Source organism: Oncorhynchus keta, chromosome 19 (genome assembly GCF_023373465.1).
Source record: "Oncorhynchus keta strain PuntledgeMale-10-30-2019 chromosome 19, Oket_V2, whole genome shotgun sequence".
NCBI classification, from domain to species: domain Eukaryota; kingdom Metazoa; phylum Chordata; class Actinopteri; order Salmoniformes; family Salmonidae; genus Oncorhynchus; species Oncorhynchus keta.
Genome location: NC_068439.1, coordinates 1308437 through 1327188, shown reverse-complemented (window position 1 = coordinate 1327188; position 18752 = coordinate 1308437). Strand labels below are relative to the sequence as shown.

Below are 18752 nucleotides of genomic sequence, written 5' to 3'. Positions count from 1 at the left end.
TAAATGTAAGGCTGTCCTGAAGAATATGGCATGTGTCCCTATTCCTGATATAGAGCACAACTTAGGATGCCATCTGGGATGTAGAAATGGCTGATTTCCCTTGTGAGCACAGGTAAAGCTCTGTTCCCAGCCAGCAGCACCAGGTGTTGACAGGACCATCCATTAATTAACCTATTAAAACTACAGCACCAGCTGTTGACATGGCCCTCCATTAATTAACCTATGAAAACTACAGCACCAGGTGTTGACATGGCCCTCCATTAATTAACCTATTAAAACTACAGCACCAGGTGTTGACAGGACCATCCATTAATTAACCTATTAAAACTACAGCACCAGGTGTTGACATGGCCCTCCATTAATTAACCTATTAAAACTACAGCACCAGGTGTTGACATGGCCCTCCATTAATTAACCCATTAAAACTACAGCACCAGGTGTTGACATGGCCCTCCATTAATTAACCTATTAAAACTACAGCACCAGGTGTTGACAGGACCATCCATTAATTAACCTATTAAAACTACAGCACCAGGTGTTGACAGGACCATCCATTAATTAACCTATTAAAACTACAGCACCAGGTGTTGACATGGCCCTCCATTAATTAACCTATTAAAACTACAGCACCAGGTGTTGACAGGACCATCCATTAATTAACCTATTAAAACTACAGCACCAGGTGTTGACAGGACCATCCATTAATTAACCTATTAAAACTACAGCACCAGGTGTTGACATGGCCCTCCATTAATTAACCTATTAAAACTACAGCACCAGGTGTTGACAGGACCATCCATTAATTAACCTATTAAAACTACAGCACCAGGTGTTGACATGGCCCTCCATTAATTAACCCATTAAAACTACAGCACCAGGTGTTGACAGGACCATCCATTAATTAACCTATTAAAACTACAGCACCAGGTGTTGACATGGCCCTCCATTAATTAACCTATTAAAACTACAGCACCAGGTGTTGACAGGACCATCCATTAATTAACCTATTAAAACTACAGCACCAGGTGTTGACAGGACCATCCATTAATTAACCTATTAAAACTACAGCACCAGGTGTTGACATGGCCCTCCATTAATTAACCTATTAAAACTACAGCACCAGGTGTTGACAGGACCATCCATTAATTAACCTATTAAAACTACAGCACCAGGTGTTGACAGGACCATCCATTAATTAACCTATTAAAACTACAGCACCAGGTGCTGACATGGCCCTCCATTAATTAACCCATTAAAACTACAGCACCAGGTGTTGACAGGACCATCCATTAATTAACCTATTAAAACTACAGCACCAGGTGTTGACATGGCCCTCCATTAATTAACCCATTAAAACTACAGCACCAGGTGTTGACATGGCCCTCCATTAATGAACCTATTAAAACTACAGCACCAGGTGTTGACAGGACCATCCATTAATTAACCCCATTAAAACTACAGCACCAGGTGTTGACATGGCCCTCCATTAATTAACCCATTAAAACTACAGCACCAGGTGTTGACATGGCCCTCCATTAATTAACCCATTAAAACTACAGCACCAGGTGTTGACATGGCCCTCCATTAATTAACCTATTAAAACTACAGCACCAGGTGTTGACAGGACCATCCATTAATTAACCTATTAAAACTACAGTACCAGGTGTTGACATGGCCCTCCATTAATTAACCTATTAAAACTACAGTACCAGGTGTTGACATGGCCCTCCATTAATTAACCTATTAAAACTACAGCACCAGGTGTTGACATGGCCCTCCATTAATTAACCTATTAAAACTACAGCACCAGGTGTGACATGGCCCTCCATTAATTAACCCATTAAAACTACAGCACCAGGTGTTGACATGGCCCTCCATTAATTAACCTATTAAAACTACAGCACCAGGTGTTGACATGGCCCTCCATTAATTAACCTATTAAAACTACAGCACCAGGTGTTGACATGGCCCTCCATTAATTAACCCATTAAAACTACAGCACCAGGTGTTGACAGGACCATCCATTAATTAACCTATTAAAACTACAGCACCAGGTGTTGACATGGCCCTCCATTAATTAACCTATTAAAACTACAGCACCAGGTGTTGACAGGACCATCCATTAATTAACCCATTAAAACTACAGCACCAGGTGTTGACATGGCCCTCCATTAATTAACCTATTAAAACTACAGCACCAGGTGTTGACAGGACCATCCATTAATTAACCTATTAAAACTACAGCACCAGGTGTTGACATGGCCCTCCATTAATTAACCCATTAAAACTACAGCACCAGGTGTTGACATGGCCCTCCATTAATTAACCTATTAAAACTACAGCACCAGGTGTTGACAGGACCATCCATTAATTACCACATTAAAACTACAGCACCAGGTGTTGACATGGCCCTCCATTAATTAACCTATTAAAACTACAGCACCAGGTGTTGACAGGACCATCCATTAATTAACCCATTAAAACTACAGCACCAGGTGTTGACATGGCCCTCCATTAATTAACCCATTAAAACTACAGCACCAGGTGCTGACATGGCCCTCCATTAATTAACCCATTAAAACTACAGCACCAGGTGTTGACATGGCCCTCCATTAATTAACCTATTAAAACTACAGCACCAGGTGTTGACAGGACCATCCATTAATTAACCTATTAAAACTACAGCACCAGGTGCTGACATGGCCCTCCATTAATTAACCTATTAAAACTACAGCACCAGGTGTTGACATGGCCCTCCATTAATTAACCTATTAAAACTACAGCACCAGGTGTTGACATGGCCCTCCATTAATTAACCCATTAAAACTACAGCACCAGGTGTTGACAGGACCATCCATTAATTAACCTATTAAAACTACAGCACCAGGTGTTGACATGGCCCTCCATTAATTAACCATTAACACTACAGCACCAGGTGTTGACATGGCCCTCCATTAATTAACCCATTAAAACTACAGCACCAGGTGTTGACATGGCCCTCCATTAATTAACCTATTAAAACTACAGCACCAGGTGTTGACATGGCCCTCCATTAATTAACCCATTAAAACTACAGCACCAGGTGTTGACATGGCCCTCCATTAATTAACCCATTAAAACTACAGCACCAGGTGTTGACATGGCCCTCCATTAATTAACCCATTAAAACTACAGCACCAGGTGTTGACATGGCCCTCCATTAATTAACCTATTAAAACTACAGCACCAGGTGTTGACATGGCCCTCCATTAATTAACCTATTAAAACTACAGCACCAGGTGTTGACATGGCCCTCCATTAATTAACCTATTAAAACTACAGCACCGGGTGTTGACAGGACCATCCATTAATTAACCTATTAAAACTACAGCACCAGGTGTTGACATGGACCCTCCATTAATTAACCTATTAAAACTACAGCACCAGGTGTTGACATGGCCCTCCATTAATTAACCTATTAAAACTACAGCACCAGGTGTTGACAGGACCATCCATTAATTAACCTATTAAAACTACAGCACCAGGTGTTGACATGGCCCTCCATTAATTAACCCATTAAAACTACAGCACCAGGTGTTGACAGGACCATCCATTAATTAACCTATTAAAACTACAGCACCAGGTGTTGACATGGCCCTCCATTAATTAACCTATTAAAACTACAGCACCAGGTGTTGACAGGACCATCCATTAATTAACCCATTAAAACTACAGCACCAGGTGTTGACATGGCCCTCCATTAATTAACCTATTAAAACTACAGCACCAGGTGTTGACAGGACCATCCATTAATTAACCTATTAAAACTACAGCACCAGGTGTTGACATGGCCCTCCATTAATTAACCTATTAAAACTACAGCACCAGGTGTTGACATGGCCCTCCATTAATTAACCTATTAAAACTACAGCACCAGGTGTTGACAGGACCATCCATTAATTAACCTATTAAAACTACAGCACCAGGTGTTGACATGGCCCTCCATTAATTAACCCATTACAACTACAGCACCAGGTGTTGACATGGCCCTCCATTAATTAACCTATTAAAACTACAGCACCAGGTGTTGACAGGACCATCCATTAATTAACCTATTAAAACTACAGCACCAGGTGTTGACATGGCCCTCCATTAATGAACCTATTAAAACTACAGCACCAGGTGTTGACATGGCACTCCATTAATTAACCTATTAAAACTACAGCACCAGGTGTTGACATGGCCCTCCATTAATGAACCTATTAAAACTACAGCACCAGGTGTTGACATGGCCCTCCATTAATTAACCCATTAAAACTACAGCACCAGGTGTTGACATGGCCCTCCATTAATTAACCCATTAAAACTACAGCACCCGGTGTTGACATGGCCCTCCATTAATGAACCTATTAAAACTACAGCACCAGGTGTTGACATGGCCCTCCATTAATTAACCCATTAAAACTACAGCACCAGGTGTTGACATGGCCCTCCATTAATTAACCCATTAAAACTACAGCACCAGGTGTTGACATGGCCCTCCATTAATGAACCTATTAAAACTACAGCACCAGGTGTTGACATGGCCCTCCATTAATTAACCCATTAAAACTACAGCACCAGGTGTTGACATGGCCCTCCATTAATTAACCCATTAAAACTACAGCACCAGGTGTTGACATGGCCCTCCATTAATTAACCCATTAAAACTACAGCACCAGGTGTTGACATGGCCCTCCATTAATTAACCTATTAAAACTACAGCACCAGGTGTTGACAGGACCATCCATTAATTAACCTATTAAAACTACAGCACCAGGTGTTGACATGGCCCTCCATTAATTAACCTATTAAAACTACAGCACCAGGTGTTGACATGGCCCTCCATTAATTAACCCATTAAAACTACAGCACCAGGTGTTGACATGGCCCTCCATTAATTAACCTATTAAAACTACAGCACCAGGTGTTGACAGGACCATCCATTAATTAACCTATTAAAACTACAGCACCAGGTGTTGACAGAACCATCCATTAATTAACCCATTAAAACTACAGCACCAGGTGTTGACATGGCCCTCCATTAATTAACCCATTAAAACTACAGCACCAGGTGTTGACATGGCCCTCCATTAATTAACCTATTAAAACTACAGCACCAGGTGTTGACATGGCCCTCCATTAATTAACCTATTAAAACTACAGCACCAGGTGTTGACATGGCCCTCCATTAATTAACCTATTAAAACTACAGCACCAGGTGTTGACATGGCCCTCCATTAATTAACCTATTAAAACTACAGCACCAGGTGTTGACATGGCCCTCCATTAATTAACCTATTAAAACTACAGCACCAGGTGTTGACATGGCCCTCCATTAATTAACCTATTAAAACTACAGCACCAGGTGTTGACATGGCCCTCCATTAATTAACCCATTAAAACTACAGCACCAGGTGTTGACAGGACCATCCATTAATTAACCTATTAAAACTACAGCACCAGGTGTTGACATGGCCCTCCATTAATTAACCTATTAAAACTACAGCACCAGGTGTTGACATGGCCCTCCATTAATTAACCCATTAAAACTACAGCACCAGGTGTTGACATGGCCCTCCATTAATTAACCTATTAAAACTACAGCACCAGGTGTTGACATGGCCCTCCATTAATTAACCTATTAAAACTACAGCACCAGGTGTTGACATGGCCCTCCATTAATTAACCTATTAAAACTACAGCACCAGGTGTTGACAGGACCATCCATTAATTAACCTATTAAAACTACAGCACCAGGTGTTGACATGGCCCTCCATTAATTAACCCATTAAAACTACAGCACCAGGTGTTGACAGGACCATCCATTAATTAACCTATTAAAACTACAGCACCAGGTGTTGACATGCCCTCCATTAATTAACCCATTAAAACTACAGCACCAGGTGTTGACAGGACCATCCATTAATTAACCTATTAAAACTACAGCACCAGGTGCTGACATGGCCCTCCATTAATTAACCTATTAAAACTACAGCACCAGGTGTTGACATGGCCCTCCATTAATTAACCCATTAAAACTACAGCACCAGGTGTTGACATGGCCCTCCATTAATTAACCCGTTAAAACTACAGCACCAGGTGTTGACATGGCCCTCCATTAATTAACCCATTAAACCTACAGCACCAGGTGTTGACAGGACCATCCATTAATTAACCTATTAAAACTACAGCACCAGGTGTTGACATGGCCCTCCATTAATGAACCCATTAAAACTACAGCACCAGGTGTGACATGGCCCTCCATTAATTAACCCATTAAAACTACAGCACCAGGTGTTGACAGGACCATCCATTAATTAATCTATTAAAACTACAGCACCAGGTGTTGACATGGCCCTCCATTAATTAACCTATTAAAACTACAGCACCAGGTGTTGACAGGACCATCCATTAATTAATCTATTAAAACTACAGCACCAGGTGTTGACATGGCCCTCCATTAATTAACCTATTAAAACTACAGCACCAGGTGTTGACAGGACCATCCATTAATTAATCTATTAAAACTACAGTACCAGGTGTTGACATGGCCCTCCATTAATTAACCCATTAAAACTACAGCACCAGGTGTTGACATGGCACTCCATTAATTAACCTATTAAAACTACAGCACCAGGTGTTGACATGGCCCTCCATTAATTAACCTATTAAAACTACAGCACCAGGTGTTGACATGGCCCTCCATTAATTAACCTATTAAAACTACAGCACCAGGTGCTGACATGGCCCTCCATTAATTAACCTATTAAAACTACAGCACCAGGTGTTGACATGGCCTCCATTAATTAACCCATTAAAACTACAGCACCAGGTGTTGACAGGACCATCCATTAATTAATCTATTAAAACTACAGTACCAGGTGTTGACATGGCCCTCCATTAATTAACCCATTAAAACTACAGCACCAGGTGCTGACATGGCACTCCATTAATTAACCTATTAAAACTACAGCACCAGGTGTTGACATGGCCCTCCATTAATTAACCTATTAAAACTACAGCACCAGGTGTTGACATGGCCCTCCATTAATTAACCTATTAAAACTACAGCACCAGGTGTTGACATGGCCCTCCATTAATTAACCTATTAAAACTACAGCACCAGGTGTTGACATGGCCCTCCATTAATTAACCTATTAAAACTACAGCACCAGGTGTTGACATGGCCCTCCATTAATTAACCTATTAAAACTACAGCACCAGGTGTTGACATGGCCCTCCATTAATTAACCCATTAAAACTACAGCACCAGGTGTTGACATGGCCCTCCATTAATTAACCTATTAAAACTACAGCACCAGGTGTTGACATGGCCCTCCATTAATTAACCTATTAAAACTACAGCACCAGGTGTTGACATGGCCCTCCATTAATTAACCCATTAAAACTACAGCACCAGGTGTTGACATGGCCCTCCATTAATTAACCTATTAAAACTACAGTACCAGGTGTTGACATGGCCCTCCATTAATTAACCCATTAAAACTACAGCACCAGGTGTTGACATGGCCCTCCATTAATTAACCCATTAAAACTACAGCACCAGGTGTTGACAGGACCATCCATTAATTAACCTATTAAAACTACAGCACCAGGTGTTGACATGGCCCTCCATTAATTAACCCATTAAAACTACAGCACCAGGTGTTGACAGGACCATCCATTAATTAACCTATTAAAACTACAGCACCAGGTGTTGACAGGACCATCCATTAATTAATCTATTAAAACTACAGCACCAGGTGTTGACATGGACCCTCCATTAATTAACCTATTAAAACTACAGCACCAGGTGTTGACATGGCCCTCCATTAATGAACCTATTAAAACTACAGCACCAGGTGTTGACATGGACCTCCATTAATTAACCCATTAAAACTACAGCACCAGGTGTTGACATGGCCCTCCATTAATTAACCTATTAAAACTACAGCACCAGGTGTTGACATGGCCCTCCATTAATTAACCTATTAAAACTACAGCACCAGGTGTTGACATGGCCCTCCATTAATTAACCTATTAAAACTACAGCACCAGGTGTTGACATGGCCCTCCATTAATTAACCCATTAAAACTACAGCACCAGGTGTTGACAGGACCATCCATTAATTAACCTATTAAAACTACAGCACCAGGTGTTGACAGGACCATCCATTAATTAACCTATTAAAACTACAGCACCAGGTGTTGACATGGCCCTCCATTAATTAACCTATTAAAACTACAGCACCAGGTGTTGACAGGACCATCCATTAATTAACCTATTAAAACTACAGCACCAGGTGTTGACAGGACCATCCATTAATTAACCTATTAAAACTACAGCACCAGGTGTTGACATGGCCCTCCATTAATTAACCTATTAAAACTACAGCACCAGGTGTTGACATGGCCCTCCATTAATTAACCCATTAAAACTACAGCACCAGGTGTTGACATGGCCCTCCATTAATTAACCTATTAAAACTACAGCACCAGGTGTTGACATGGCCCTCCATTAATTAACCTATTAAAACTACAGCACCAGGTGTTGACATGGCCCTCCATTAATTAACCTATTAAAACTACAGCACCAGGTGTTGACATGGCCCTCCATTAATTAACCCATTAAAACTACAGCACCAGGTGTTGACATGGCCCTCCATTAATTAACCCATTAAAACTACAGCACCAGGTGTTGACATGGCCCTCCATTAATTAACCTATTAAAACTACAGCACCAGGTGTTGACATGGCCCTCCATTAATTAACCTATTAAAACTACAGCACCAGGTGTTGACATGGCCCTCCATTAATTAACCTATTAAAACTACAGCACCAGGTGTTGACATGGCCCTCCATTAATTAACCTATTAAAACTACAGCACCAGGTGTTGACATGGCCCTCCATTAATTAACCTATTAAAACTACAGCACCAGGTGTGACATGGCCCTCCATTAATTAACCCATTAAAACTACAGCACCAGGTGTTGACATGGCCCTCCATTAATTAACCCATTAAAACTACAGCACCAGGTGTTGACATGGCCTCCATTAATTAACCCATTAAAACTACAGCACCAGGTGTTGACATGGCCCTCCATTAATTAACCTATTAAAACTACAGCACCAGGTGTTGACATGGCCCTCCATTAATTAACCTATTAAAACTACAGCACCAGGTGCTGACATGGCCCTCCATTAATTAACCTATTAAAACTACAGCACCAGGTGTTGACATGGCCCTCCATTAATTAACCTATTAAAACTACAGCACCAGGTGTTGACAGGACCATCCATTAATTAACCTATTAAAACTACAGCACCAGGTGTTGACATGGCCCTCCATTAATTAACCCATTAAAACTACAGCACCAGGTGCTGACAGGACCATCCATTAATTAACCCATTAAAACTACAGCACCAGGTGTTGACATGGCCCTCCATTAATTAACCTACATGGCCCTCCATTAATTAACCCATTAAAACTACAGCACCAGGTGTTGACATGGCCATCTTAAAACTACAGCACCAGGTGTTGACATGGCCCTCCATTAATTAACCTATTAAAACTACAGCACCAGGTGTTGACATGGCCCTCCATTAAAACTTAACCTATTAAAACTTCAGCAAGGTGTTGACACGATAATGGCTTCTCCAATTCAGGCAACTGCACCCCAAATGACACCCTATTCCCTATATAGTGCTCTACTATAGACCAGAGCCCTATTCCCTATATAGTACTCTACCTTGACCAGAGCCCTCTTCCCTCTATAGTGCTCTACGTCTTCACACCACATATAACATTCAGATGGGCCCCAATAATATCCAGTGTCTCCTATAAGTAACTATGGACAATATAACAGTGTTTACATACCTTCACCAGGCCCAAGTCAATCTCCAGAACATTAGCCAGCTGGAACAGAACCACCAGAAGAAGATGATCAAGACTAAATGGGACTGATATCACTTTAAAAAGTCAACAATAAAAGTCTATTATTAGCCTTGTTTGAGCATCCTGCAAGCTCCTACTGTAACAAACAGAATGTGATCTCAAGACCAGGATGGTCCCACGAGGAAATAGTATTTCACCTACCTCTGACACGTTCGTCTGCTCATCGATGGACACAAATATTTTGTACAATAGGGTTTCAAAGTAGTCTCCCTGGACCCTGTTCATCACGAAGCCTTCCAGAGGAGGAACTGGGAGATAATACATAATATTAATGAATAGATAACATGCTGTATAATACAGTTGAAGTCGGATGTTTACATACACCTTAGATAAATACATTTAAACTCAGTTTTTCACAATTCCTGACATTTAATCCTCGTAAAAATTCCCTGTCTTAGGTCAGTTAGGATAACCACTTTATTTTAAGATTGTGAAATGTCAGAATAATAGTAGAGAGAATTATTTATTTCAGATGTTATTTCTTTCATCACATTCCCAGTGGGTCATAAGTTTACATACACTCAATTAGTATTTGTTAGCATTGCCTTTAAATGATTTAACTTGGGTCAAACGTTTCGGGTAGCCTTCCACAAGCTTCCCACAATAAGTTGGGTGAATTTTGGCCCATTCCTCCTGACAGAGCTGTTGTAACTGAGTCAGGTTTGTAGGTCTCCTTGCTCGCACACGCTTTTTCAGTTCTATCCACAAATGTTATACAGGGTTGAAGTCAGGGCTTTATGATGGCCACTCAAATACCTTGACTTTGTTGTCCTTAAGCCATTTTTCCACAGCTTTGGAAGTATGCTTGGGGTCATTGTCCATTTGGAAGACCCATTTGCGACCAAGCTTTAACTTCCTGACTGATGTCTTGAGGTGTTGCTTTAATATATCCAGATAATTTTCCTGCCTCATGAAGCCATCTATTTTGTGAAGTGCACCAGTCCCTCCTGCAGCAACGCACCCCCACAACATGATGCTGCCACCCCCGTGCTTCACAGTTGGGATGGTGTTCTTCGGCTTGTAAGCCTCCCCCTTTTCCTCCAAACATAACGATGGTCATTATGGCCAAACAATTCTATTTTTGTTTCATCAAACCAGAGGACATTTCTCTAAAAAGTATGATCTTTGTCCCCATGTGCAGTTGCAAACCGTAGTCTGGCTTTTTTATGGCAGTTTTGGAGCAGTGGCTTCTTCCTTTCTGAGCGGCCTTTCAGGTTATATCGATATAGGACTCGTTTTACTGTGGATATAGATACTTTTGTACCGGTTTCCTTCAACATCTTAACAAGGTCCTGCTGATGTTCTGGGATTGATTTACACTTTTTGCACCAAAGTACGTTCCTCTCTAGGAGACCGAACACGTCTCCTTCCTGAGCGATATGACGGCTACGTGGTCCCATGGTGTTTATACTTGTGTACTATTGTTTGTACAGATGAACGTGGTACCTTCAGGCGTTTGGAAATTGCTCCCAAGGATGAACCAGACTTGTGGAGGTCTACAATTATTTTCTGAGGTCTTGGCTGATTTCTTTAGATTTTCCCATGATGTCTATAAGTGAAATAATCTGTCTGTAAACAATTGTTGGAAAAATGACTTGTGTCATGCACAAAGTAGATGTCCTAACTGACTTGCCAAAACTATAGTTTGTTAACAAGAAATGTGTGGAGTGATTGAAAAACTAGTTTTAATGACTCCAACCTAAGTGTATGTAAACTTCCGACTTCAACTGTATGTTGTGGGGCCGCTTCACAGCCCTCAGACAGATATAGATGGTAATGTTGAGGGCCCTCTTCACAGGCCTCAGACAGATATAGATGGTAATGTTGTGGGGCCAGGTTTAGTATCATAATACTCGATACCAGGTTTAGTATCATAATACTCGATACCAGGTTTAGTATCATAATACTCGATACCAGGTTTAGTATCATAGTACTCGATAGCAGGTTTAGTATCATAATACTCAATACCAGGTTTAGTATCATAATACTCAATACCAGGTTTAGTATCATAATACTCGATACCAGGTTTAGTATCATAATACTAATAGCAGGTTTAGTATCATAATACTCGATACCAGGTTTAGTATCATAATACTCAATAGCAGGTTTAGTATCATAATACTCGATACCAATACCAGGTTTAGTATCATAATACTCAATAGCAGGTTTAGTATCATAATACTCAATAGCAGGTTTAGTATCATAATACTCAATAGCAGGTTTAGTATCATAATACCCGATACCAGGTTTAGTATCATAATACTCAATAGCAGGTTTAGTATCATAATACTCAATAGCAGGTTTAGTATCATAATACTCAATAGCAGGTTTAGTATCATAATACTCAATAGCAGGTTTAGTATCATAATACCCGATACCAGGTTTAGTATCATAATACTCAATAGCAGGTTTAGTATCATAATACTCAATAGCAGGTTTAGTATCATAATACTCAATAGCAGGTTTAGTATCATAATACCCGATACCAGGTTTAGTATCATAATACTCAATAGCAGGTTTAGTATCATAATACTCAATAGCAGGTTTAGTATCATAATACTCAATAGCAGGTTTAGTATCATAATACTCAATAGCAGGTTTAGTATCATAATACTCAATAGCAGGTTTAGTATCATAATACTCAATAGCAGGTTTAGTATCATAATACTCAATAGCAGGTTTAGTATCATAATACCCGATACCAGGTTTAGTATCATAATACCCGATACCAGGTTTAGTATCATAATACTCAATAGCAGGTTTAGTATCATAATACTCGATACCAGGTTTAGTATCATAATACTCAATAGCAGGTTTAGTATCATAATACCCGATACCAGGTTTAGTATCATAATACCCGATACAAGGTTTAGTATCATAATACCCGATACCAGGTTTAGTATCATAATACTCAATAGCAGGTTTAGTATCATAATACCCGATACGATCACAATATCACGGCAAGAAAAGGCATATCAGCCAAAGTTGGACATCTTGAATTCAAGATCATTACATTTGACAGATTTTACGTCAACATTTTTCAGAGACAGCCATGTATGCATGGATGAATCAATTAGACCTTGTTTTTACCAATCTAATTACATAACATAATGGGAGTCATTTATATGAATGGTAAATCTCTATTGATAAACTAGGTAAATCAATATGTAGCCTAGGCCTATCCACAATACAGGTGGGCGCGTGTTCAATAGGAGTGTGTGCAGGCATTGAGTTATTGAGCTTGTTTTGGCTGATCGAATGGGACTACAGATGACCAACAATCTGTTTCTCTTCCATTGAAGACTTATTTCATTGTATTGATCAACAACATTTGCATAGAAGTAGCTTCTTTTATTAAAAAATGTGCGCTGTCTCGTTAACCAGTAATGACATCATTCACAAGGCAAGAGGAGAGCGGCCCGGAGTCCGTTCGTTGAGGCAAAAGATCATCTTTGGGAGAGACGTGAGACACCGATTAAGTGAATAAAATTTTGGATGCATATTATCACAAACTAAGTACCAAAGGGTAGTGAATTGATGTTCGCTATCTGTCAGCGAGAAAGGAAAGTTGGCCTACAAAGCTGGAAGCTACCGGTAATCTTCTTCCATTATTCTACCTTGTATGGACATTGTTTTGCGAACTGTAAATAAGTTTCAACATTTCTACATGCCGTGTCGCATTATTGAAGTGTGTTAACTTGTGTGGCGGCTAGCAGTGAGTTAGTGGAGCTAACATGATGCAGCCCAGACTCCCAGGCTAGCAGTGAATGGTTAGTGGAGCTAACATGATGCAGCCCAGTGAGTTATGGGAGCAGGCAGGGAGCTCTATAATAAGGACTAGCAGTGAGTTATGGGAGCAGGCAGGGAGCTCTATAATAAGGACTAGCAGTGAGTTATGGGAGCAGGCAGGGAGCTCTATAATAAGGACTAGCAGTGAGTTAAGGGAGCAGGCAGGAAGCTCTATAATAAGGGGTAGCAGTGAGTTATGGGAGCAGGCAGGGAGCTCTATAATAAGGACTAGCAGTGAGTTATGGGAGCAGGCAGGGAGCTCTATAATAAGGACTAGCAGTGAGTTATGGGAGCAGGCAGGGAGCTCTATAATAAGGACTAGCAGTGAGTTATGGGAGCAGGCAGGGAGCTCTATAATAAGGGCTAGCAGTGAGTTATGGGAGCAGGCAGGGTTCTCTATAATAAGATGTCGGCTGTCCTGATAGACAGGCTTGATCCGTGAGACCCATTTGACAGAAGTACCGAATGTACCACAAATTCTAGCATCAAACCTTTTACCATGTTCTAATATGGAAAAGGTCTGGAAGTTTGGGTGTACCGTGCAACACTAGGGCAACCGCTCTGTTAGGTGGCTACCTGAAATACAGCTGTCATCTGAGATGGGTACGTCTAGATAGATGTATCCCCTGTTGTACAGACCTGAAGGAGAAGAACGAGGCGCCGATAGCACATATTACTATAGCAACAAGATCAAAGAGCAACATCAATATATTACCATGTATGAAAACAGCATTAAATTAGTATTAGGACTAAGGAAAGCACATAGTGATTGTATTGATCTACAGATGTCATTAGAAATACATCTGTTATGGCATTATATGCCCCTACATTTTCCCCAGTCTACAATAAACAGAGAACAGCACATACAGTACATGCCCCTACATTTTCCCCAGTCTACAATAAACAGAGAACAGCACATACAGTACATGCCCCTACATTTTCCCCAGTCCCCCACCGGCCCCAGTCTCCCATCTTCCCCAGTCTCCCATCTTCCCCAGTCTCCCATCTTCCCCAGTCTCCCATCGGCCCCCAGTCTCCCATCTTCCCCAGTCTCCAGTCTTCCCCAGTCTCCAGTCGGCCCCCAGTCTCCCGTCGGCCCCCAGTCTCCCATCGGCCCCCAGTCTCCCAAGGCCCCCAGTCTCCCAAGGCCCCCAGTCTCCCCAGTCTCCCATCGGCCCCCAGTCTCCCACGGCCCCCAGTCTCCCATCGGCCCCAGTCTCCCATCGGCCCCCAGTCTCCCGTCTTCCCCAGTCTCCAGTCTTCCCCAGTCTCCAGTCTTCCCCCAGTCTCCCCCCAGTCTCCCGTCGGCCCCCAGTCTCCCAAGGCCCCCAGTCTCCCAAGGCCCCCAGTCTCCCAAGGCCCCCAGTCTCCCCAGTCTCCCATCGGCCCCAGTCTCCCAAGGCCCCCAGTCTCCCATCGGCCCCCAGTCTCCCATCGGCCCCCAGTCTCCCGTCTTTCCCAGCCTCCAGTCTTTCCCAGCCTCCAGTCTTTCCCAGCCTCCAGTCTTTCCCAGCCTCCAGTCTTTCCCCAGTCTCCAGTCTTTCCCCAGTCTCCAGTCTTTCCCCAGCCTCCAGTCTTTCCCCAGCCTCCAGTCTTTCCCAGCCTCCAGGCTTTCCCAGCCTCCAGTCTTTCCCCAGTCTCCCGTCTTTCCCCAGCCTCCAGTCTTTCCCAGCCTCCAGTCTTTCCCCAGTCTCCAGTCTTTCCCCAGTCTCCAGTCTTTCCCCAGCCTCCAGTCTTTCCCAGCCTCCAGTCTTTCCCAGCCTCCAGTCTTTCCCCAGTCTCCCATCTTCCCCAGCCTCCCATCTTTCCCCAGCCTCCAGTCTTTCCCCAGCCTCCAGTCTTTCCCAGCCTCCCTTCTTCCCCAGTCTCCCATCTTCCCCAGCCTCCCATCTTTCCCCAGCCTCCCATCTTTCCCCAGCCTCCCGTCGTTCCCCAGCCTCCCATCTTTCCCCAGCCTCCCGTCTTCCCCCAGTCTCCCGTCGGCCCCCAGTCTCCCGTCGGCCCCCAGTCTCCCGTCGGCCCCAGTCTCCCGTCGGCCCCCAGTCTCCCGTCGGCCCCCAGTCTCCCGTCGGCCCCCGAGTCTCCCGTCGGCCCCCGAGTCTCCCGTCGGCCCCCGAGTCTCCAATCCTATCTGTTATTCTCTCATCATAGCCACAATGGACCATAATGATAGGAGAGGCATGTCATCAGACTAAAATGTTTTCCAATAACGCCAAAGACACCCTGATGGCTAACGATTACCATCCACCCACAACACTGTCATTTTGCAGCCTGGTGGGACGAACACACACGAAGCAGAGAATAGATACCACTCACTCAGTACCACATTGTACTCCATTGAACCGGCCAGTTGGGGTCCTGAATCAATCATCTTATCAATTGCCTTCCTCTCTGCCAACGAGCAGATCTGAAATCAGACAGGACAGGGGGAGGACAGACAGACATTAGGGGGAGAGAAGGAGAGGAAGAGAGGAGAAGAGCAGGGACACAGGCAGACATTAGGAGGAGGAGGAGAGGAGGAGGAGGAGGAGGAGGAGGAGGAGGAGGAGGAGGAGGAGGAGGAGGAGGAGGAGGAGGAGAGGAGAATGTGCCAGTCAGCTGTGTCCAAACCTACTGTGAATTTACCAGGTTTTTACCTAGCGAGGTAACATGACTGAACAAAATTGTTTGTTATCAGACCAATATTTACCACCCAGGATGAGTTTAAAACAGCTGTGACATGGTTGGTGTAATTACATAAAACGCATGTGAATACCTATAGAAAGAAAAAAAGGCATCTCTGGTAATATATATCGTTTTAAACCATTTAGGCTAGAGACCTCTGGTAATATATTTAGAATAGAGACCTCTGGTAATATATTTAGAATAGAGACCTCTGGTAATATATTTAGAATAGAGACCTCTGGTAATATATTTAGAATATTTTCTGTGCTGCATGCCTGTTGTGAGGCAGTGCTCCTTTTTCCCTATCAGACACTCAGAGGCTGCATGACAGTGACCTTGCAAAGTCTACTCAGACCGGTCTGTGCTCTTGGTAATAACAGGAAATGAAATGATACAATGTACATGAACACATGTACAAACCTAACAGAAGACTCATCGGGGTCTGCATCCCCGCTCGCCATCATGGCTAGATTATATATTGTTTAAACTGACTGGTGAATAGACGAGCATGGTGTCATCCTCTACCATTATCAGGAAGCTCTACAGAGACTCACCCTGACGTCATCCTCTACCACTATCAGGACGCTCTACAGAGACTCACCCTGACGTCATCCTCTACCACTATCAGGAAGCTCTACAGAGACTCACCCTGACGTCATCCTCTACCACTATCAGGAAGCTCTACAGAGACTCACCCTGACGTCATCCTCTACCACTATCAGGACGCTCTACAGAGACTCACCCTGACGTCATCCTCTACCACTATCAGGAAGCTCTACAGAGACTCACCCTGACGTCATCCTCTACCACTATCAGGAAGCTCTACAGACTCACCCTGACGTCATCCTCTACCACTATCAGGAAGCTCTACAGAGACTCACCCTGACGTCATCCTCTACCACTATCAGGAAGCTCTACAGAGACTCACCCTGACGTCATCCTCTACCACTATCAGGAAGCTCTACAGAAACTCACCCTGACGTCATCCTCTACCACTATCAGGAAGCTCTACAGAGACTCACCCTGACGTCATCCTCTACCACTATCAGGAAGCTCTACAGAGACTCACCCTGACGTCATCCTCTACCACTATCAGGAAGCTCTACAGAGACTCACCCTGACGTCATCCTCTGCCACTATCAGGACGCTCTACAGAGACTCACCCTGACGTCATCCTCTACCACTATCAGGAAGCTCTACAGAGACTCACCCTGATGTCATCCTCTACCACTATCAGGACGCTCTACAAAGACTCACCCTGACGTCATCCTCTACCACTATCAGGAAGCTCTACAGAGACTCACCCTGACGTCATCCTCTACCACTATCAGGAAGCTCTACAGAGACTCACCCTGACGTCATCCTCTACCACTATCAGGAAGCTCTACAGAGACTCACCCTGACGTCATCCTCTACCACTATCAGGAAGCTCTACAGAGACTCACCCTGACGTCATCCTCTACCACTATCAGGAAGCTCTACAGAGACTCACCCTGACGTCATCCTCTACCACTATCAGGAAGCTCTACAGAGACTCACCCTGACGTCATCCTCTACCACTATCAGGAAGCTCTACAGACTCACCCTGACGTCATCCTCTACCACTATCAGGAAGCTCTACAGAGACACCCTGACGTCATCCTCTACCACTATCAGGAAGCTCTACAGAGACTCACCCTGATGTCATCCTCTGTGATGTATCCGGTCTGAGCCACCCACCACGCCTCTACAGAGATCTCTATTGGCTTGGAGGGCAGCAGGTCCCGCGCTGTTTTCCTACGGAAGAATTTCTGATAGGAGACACAAGTCCATACATGTTAAATCACTGCTACTATTTAAAAAAATATGACCAAGGTAATAACGACATGCTTCAAGATCTTCGTGTCTTTACCTTGGAAGACCTGCACTGGTTCATCAAGTCAATATACTGGTTCCTCCCGATGCCCAGCAGTCTTAGACCTAGAAGAGACAGGAGACATTAATCACTGGTTCATCAAGTCCAGAGCCCTATTCCCTGTATAGTATATTACCTGAGACCAGAGCCCTATTCCCTGTATAGTATATTACCTGAGACCAGAGCCCTATTCCCTGTATAGTATATTACCTGAGACCAGAGCCCTATTCCCTGTATAGTATATTACCTGAGACCAGAGCCCTATTCCCTGTATAGTATATTACCTGAGACCAGAGCCCTATTCCCTGTATAGTATATTACCTGAGACCAGGGCCCTATTCCCTGTATAGTATATTACCTGAGACCAGAGCCCTATTCCCTGTATAGTATATTACCTGAGACCAGAGCCCTATTCCCTGTATAGTATA

At 43.2% G+C, this 18752-nt stretch overlaps 1 pseudogene; it reads right to left on the bottom strand.

Moving 5' to 3' along the window:
• LOC118381944 (protein FAM91A1-like) overlaps positions 1-18752 on the bottom strand; it is a 152676-nt pseudogene that overhangs the window by 107948 nt on the left and 25976 nt on the right.